This window comes from Gouania willdenowi, chromosome 12 (genome assembly GCF_900634775.1).
Source record: "Gouania willdenowi chromosome 12, fGouWil2.1, whole genome shotgun sequence".
Taxonomy (NCBI): Eukaryota; Metazoa; Chordata; class Actinopteri; order Blenniiformes; family Gobiesocidae; genus Gouania; species Gouania willdenowi.
In genome coordinates, this window is record NC_041055.1 from 9,485,888 (window position 1) to 9,492,914 (window position 7,027).

A 7,027-nucleotide genomic window follows, 5' to 3' on the forward strand; every position below is an offset into this window, starting at 1 on the left:
CTCTCTCTCTCTCAGTCACGCCACACTCACTCACTCACTCTCTCTCTCTCTCTCTCTCTCTCTCTCTCACTCACTCACTCACTCACTCACTCTCTCTCTCTCTCTCTCTCTCTCTCTCTCTCTCTCTCTCTCAGCACTCACTCACTCATCTCCTCCGCCTCTCTCTCTCTCTCCTCTCTCGCACTCTCGATCTCTCCTTCTCTCGCTCACTCACTCACTCACTCACACTGTCTCTCTCTCTCTCTCTCTCTCTCTCTCTCTCTCTCGTTGTATTCTCAGATCATACAGTTTGCAGCAGAGCCTTCTCCTCTCCGTCCTTCTCTGTGAGTATTCACCTTTTTCCTCGTGTTTCCAGCGTTTGTTTCCAGCTGTGCTGATGGTGTGTGTGATGGAGTTTTAAACAGCACCAGCACCAGGAGCTCATCACGAGTCGCTGAAAGTAAACCATCAGTTCGAGGTGATTTATTACTGTTGAAGTAAATAGTAGCGCTGTGTTTTAAACTGTGCTGTATGATGGTGGCTGCTAATCATACGTGTGTGTGTGTGTGTGGTGTGTGTGTGTGTGTGTGTGTGTGTGTGTGTGTGGGGTGTGTGTGTGTGTGTGTGTGTGTGTGTGTGTGTGTGTGTGTGTGTGAAAACAAGAAAATGAAGAATGAACATTTTTATATGCATAGTGAAAAAGTCCTCAAAAAAAGTCAATAAAGGAATAACTCCTAACTAGTAAAAACAAAACAACAGATACTTGAAACTAATTCAAAAGAGGAAATATTGCTTGGTTAATGATGCATTTATTGTAAAATGATATATATGCTGATAATGAGCTTTATCTTTAAAACGTGACAGTAATGTTATTCCACAGTTTGTCCACCAGAGGGGGTCAGGCAGCATTTGGCGCCAGCTGCTTCCAGCTGTTATCTTCACATTCACGTTCACTCTAAATTGGATGGTGTTAATGAATCATCTGTTTGTGTTTATCAGCTATTGAGGGAAACAGTTCTGCATTCGTTATCTTAGAATTACGTCAATTCCGTTACCCATGTTCAATTACAATTCAATTACGATTACGATTTTTTTCCAATTTCAATTAAATTACCATTATTCAAACAATTAATTTTCTATTACTAAAGTTCAATTGCAATTACCGAGCCTGAAATAGATAACCTATTTGAAAGTTAACCTTTCTCTTGTGTTAGCATTTTGTTAGCATCTCTAATGATAACTTTTCCTAAATGATCTATAAAATACACTAAAAACCAATTTCTTTCTTATCTCTTGCTGACCTTGTTTGGGTTCCTAAATTTTTTTATCAGTATCGCCTCAATTAAAATGTTTTTTAAATGACAAATGCTTGATATGAAACATATGAAATTTGTGTGAAATTATCATTGACAGTTTTTCATCGAATTTTCATGCCAATTACAATTACAAAGTCAATTATCTGAAGTCATTGACAATTTCATGACTATTACGACAGCAACAGATTTATGAAATTACAATTACAATTGTAATTACGCCATAATTGTCATTTATATCAATTACTGATTGCAATTATAATTGACCCCAACCCTGGTGACCACCAGCCATTGTTGTGTATGTGCTGTCAAAATAGACCCAAACCATGAAGACATAGGTGTGCTGTGGTATCTGCAGCAGATCTTCGATGCCCTGGAAGTTCTCTGGACTTGTTTACTAACTACAGAGTTTCTAAAAGTAGCCTACGATACATTTCTTTCCTGCTTTTTGGCAGGGAGTGTTATCCAAACAGACATCAGTACATTCATTTCCATGACAAAATGTACAAAATCTGATCATGTGTTCTTCTAACATCAATGCAGAAAAACAATGTACTTTGGTTTGTTGGCTTCTTCTTGTTGTGTGTCTTACATCTATGATCCAACGACCTTTTCCATTCTGATGCATCCGTGTCTATAGCCTGCACATACAGCAAAACTTTTACAAAACACTTTGAAAAATGACTGCCAGAAAATGTTTGCTGGTTAACAAACAGTTGCAAAGTTAAAGTCCCTGTTTAAAATTGCTGTTTTTAAAAAAAGTATAAATTGTTTTCAGATTAAAAGTAATTATTATTATATTATTATTATTATTATTCTTATTATTATTATTATTATTATTATTATATTATCTATAATAATAATAATATAATAATAATAATAATTAGGTCCTGGGTTTTAAAGCCCTGGGTGGGTCCTTTCTGGGTGGAGTTTTCCATACTTGTGTGTTTTTTTCCACGTACAATCCAAAAACATGACTGTGAGGTTGACTAGAGTCTCTGGATTGTGGTGGACTGGCGCCCTGTCCAGGGTGTACCCCCATCTAGCACCCAATGACAGCTGGAGAGAGGCATCAGCAGACCCCCTGCCACCCTGAAAAACAGCAAGCGGGTTGGAAAGTAGATGGATGGATGGTTTGAGCCTTAAAATGACATCATAGAAGCAGACAAACAGTTATTGATCATCAAAAGGGAAACCAAACATTGAGAAAGTCGAAGTATTTCTTTAAAAGTCACTTCAGGTTTGCAGCCAGAGTCGGCCCACTGCACAATGTGCTCATGCTGATGCAAGCTTTTATCTCATGTCCTATTTATCATTGAAACACTCTCCTCATTGGTTCTTTAAAAAAACAAAACAAAAAAAAGCAGTTCACACCTTCAGCTGCTCCAAAATGTAGTTGTAGGTGTTTTGATGAGGACCAGAGAAAATACTCAGCAGTTTATCCTACATTAGCTCCACGTTCTGTAAGTTTAAAGATGGACTTGTGCTCATGTGTGAGTGTCCAAGTGAACAGTTTTACAGATTTGCTTGATGAAATGACCCGTTATGAGCTACTCTGGCACAGATCGGTTAGTGAATCCAAGCACAAACACAAACAGTATGGAGAGGCAGCTTTTCAGCATTATGCTCCTCACCCGTCCAACAGCCTGTGGACGAGCCTCCAGGAGGGAGTCGAGTGGATAAGACGACATGTTTCAAACCATTCTTTCCACTTTAAAGCACTTTGTGTTGAACTGACATGCATGAAAAGTGCTGAATAAGTATATTGATCAGTGATTTCAGGAGTTAGTAGACAATTTCAATGATCAGCTCACTGATGTTCTTAAAGTCATTCCAAAAAGACTTCTTACTTATCGGTGATAACACAGGTTGATCAATTGATCAACTTTTAATTCATGTTGAGGGCAAGAGACCAAGGATTTTGAAAAAATATTAGATATTAAGGTTGCAGTAACTGATTCTTTAAATAATTGATTAATCATGTAAGAGAAATCTTGATTTTATTCCAAACTAAAAGAATTATGTGACACAAACATGTTTTTTTATTGCACAAAACAAATAAAAATAGAAGAATCTAACGGAATAATTTCACATTTAAATAGATATGACCTCCATTAAAGGCAGAATTAGCAACATTACACTTTCACTAAATGGTGCATTCAGATCCAAGTTCAGGTAAAAAAAAATTTTAAAAAAAAATCCACAAACCTTGTTTTTTTGTTTGTATTGTTTTTACTAAAATAAAACATTAAGCAATGATGTACATTTTTTTTTACTTAAAAGGTTTTTTATCTGTAGTAATGCAGTGCTGTAGCTATGTTTTAATGCCAATATCTGTTAGGGGCATGTTCAACCGTAAAATAAGTTAATAACAAACACAGCTTCCTTTGAACATCAAATTAAATAGATTATATTGTAATATTGTAGCTATCAATTTCTGAGTAGATATTCATATTTATCACTTATTGCTTAGATATTGTCGGTGCCTTACAGGCTACTTTTCATATTATTTATACTAAAAAAATACAAAATGAGGCTTTTGAAATGAATGGTTTTACAGCCTATTTGGTTTAAACTTGTTAGGTTCTGTTTATTTTAACCCTTGGGTCCTCTTTTTGTTCTGTCTTTGTTTATTTGGTTTGTGTTAACTCTTGTCTGTGTTTCAGGGATTGTGTTTGTGGCTCCACCCCTCAGTGATGTCTGTGTGCGGGATCATTGTGTGACGTCAGGTTCGTTGTCGCCTTCCTCGTGTCTGGTCTTGCTCCCTGTTCCCCTGTTTTGGATTTAAGTTTTGATTTTGGATTTTGGAAGAAAAACATGGAGTGGTTCCAGGAACGATATGCTACGATCCTGCCTCCTTCTTTCCCTGCATTTGGGGTCCACACCAACACCGAACCGTAACAAAACTGGTCCACATTTAGCACCTGTAGAGAGTCTGTAGGAGTGAATAAGTGTGTTAATGTCTGTGTGTTGGTCATGGGACAGACTGGTTTCCTGAAGAACCTTTAGTAGTGTCCAGTGAACTCTTGGGCCACAGAATTGAATAAGATGATTTAGAATTAAGGAATAATTATCCAGTTCATGCCATTTCTGAGCTTCTTTATAAAACACTGGTTTCCACACAGTAATAGCCTTTATCTTGTCATTTTCCCAACAGCTCCTCACTCTGTCCTTCATCCTCCAGCCGCAGACGTCAGTGGAACACTGGAATCCTCTCTGATATTCAGGTTAATCTGATTATGAAGATTTCCTCTCAGGCATTACTTTGTCAATGACGGCCAAAATGGAGACTCCATTCTACCACGATGATTCCCCCTCTGTTCCCGGCTTCAGCCAGCTGTCAGAATATGAGCGTTACCCCGGAAACAAGATGCTGATGAGTAAGAAGGGCATGGTGGTGGCAGGGAGCCATCATTTCTCTGGTGGAGGTGTTGCTACAGGAGGGAGGGGCGGGACTCACAACAGCCTGGGTCTCACCGGGAAACACGCCATCAGCGGCATCTTCTGCAGCCTCCTCAGCAGACATGAACCTGCTGAAGCTTGCCTCCCCTGACCTGGAACATCTGATCATTCAGTCCAACCAGGGACTGGTCACCACAAGCCCTGCGTCCAACTCCACCAATCCCTTCCTCTACCGCAACCAGGCCACCAATGAGCAGGAGGGATTCGCAGATGGTTTCGTGAAAGCTCTCGCAGACCTTCATAAACAGAACCAGCTGGTGGTCAGTGGACCCATGTCTCCTTCAACTTCATCCAGTGTCTCCTTGCAGGCGCCCTACCAGAGGGGCCTGGTGTGTGGTGGAGACATGCCTGTCTACACTAACCTCAGCAGCTATAACCCGGGCCAGATGCCTTACTCCGGAGGGCAAATGGCTTACGGTGGAGGTTTAGGCCACAACGGTGGTGGAGCTCCTCAGTCTCACCCCCGAAGCCTGGATGCTCCTCAAACTGTCCCTGAGGTGCCTCACCCACCAGGAGACCAATCATCCCCACCATCCCTCTCCCCGATAGACCTGGAGACGCAGGAGAGAATCAAAGCAGAACGCAAGAAACTGCGCAACCGGATTGCTGCTTCCAAGTGCCGCAAACGTAAACTGGAGCGGATCTCACGGCTCGAGGAGAAGGTCAAAGTTCTCAAGAACCAGAACTCCGACCTGGCCTCCACCGCCTCCATGCTGCGGGAGCAGGTTGCTCAGCTCAAACAGAAGGTCATGAGTCATGTCACCAATGGCTGCCAGATCACTGTGAGCTCAACTGCCTCAAGAAAGTCTGGAGGAGGAACCAGGGGCGAAGACTCCAGCTGCTGAATCGGCCGTGGAAATCAGGAGAACATGGATGCCGCAGCAGGCTGAGGGTGTGACGCTCATAGCTTTGGTCAGAACAAGCTGACAGCAGGCCACTCTGTGTGAGCCACACTGAAACAGGAGGGATGGGTGTGTATACCAACGCCAAACAAGCACGCCACAAAGGGGGTGGAGCTTCAGGATGCACATGAGAGGACCAATCATGGGCTGTGAGGGAAAGATCAAAGACTCTTGGAATTTGATTCTTTTGGAATATATTTGGTTCGAATCTCAGATGACTTTCCAATCTTTACAAATGAGAACTTTTCATTATTAAATATTTGTAACTCTTATGAGTTTATCATGTGAGTTTAGTATGTGGTTCTTCATATCCACAGTCAGTGCTTCATTACATCTCTCAGTGTAGGAGGTGAATGGTCATCATTTACTTCAGTTATGTTTTCACCTTCTTCTTCGTTTATAAGCCGAACGTTACGTTTTCTTGGATACGTTCTCCTGGAGGATGGAACTGTGCGAGGCGTCTTTAGTGTTTGACAGCTCTGACAGCTGTTTGAATATGTGCTACATTTGATGCCTATCAGCTCTTTAAACAGAAAGAGACCTAATGACAAGCTTGTCCATCATTAAGCCCATCTGTTAACTCTGCCTCTGAGCTGGGACAAACTGTGTTTATTTGCTTTTCATGGATTTATATCTAAACAAAGTGTTGAGTTTTAAATCAGCCTGCACCAGTCACACATGATGTCACAGAGATCGTGTCGGTCCTAAATGACGACGCCTAAATGATCCCGAAGGGTTCTTGGCTCTTCTAGAAATCTATGAGCAAGTTGGGGAGTGGTGGCCTAGACGGCTTGTAATCGCCGGTTCGAGTCCCAACACTGTGGGATGTTGAGCAAGACCCTTAACCCCCAACTGCTCCCCCGGTTGGCTGCAGTTGGCAGCCCACTGCTACCCCTCGGGGAAAATGGGTAAAAATGCAGAGAAGAATTTCACTACGTCATCAATAAAGGTTACATTATTATGAGAGAACTTTTTTTAATGCTGTAAAGGAAATATAAAGAGCTTTAAATCAGGGTTTCAAACGTAATTTCTTTAGAGCTGGAGTCCGGCAAGTTTTAGAAATCACTCTCTTATAAAACACACATCAGATATGGGCAACTGGCAGCCTGGGGGCCAAATGCGGCCCTCAACCTAAGTTTGTGCAGGCATCAATGTAAAACACAAAATGACTCCAAAAACACACAAAAACAACAAAAAAACACAAAATGATTGAAATATATACAAAATGACCACAAAAACATGCAAAATCTACAAAATCACACAAAATGAGTTAAAAAATACAAGATTACAACAAAACTACAACATAAAAAATACACAAATGACTTCAAAAACAAACAACAAAAACAAAACCACAAACTCTGTCTTTGTTCT

General features: G+C 40.8%; 1 pseudogene; it reads left to right on the forward strand.

Annotated features, from left to right (window-relative positions):
* Positions 1-3,965: 3,965 nt before the first annotated feature.
* Positions 3,966-6,795, forward strand: LOC114473338 (transcription factor AP-1-like; annotated as a pseudogene).
* Positions 6,796-7,027: the final 232 nt, after the last annotated feature.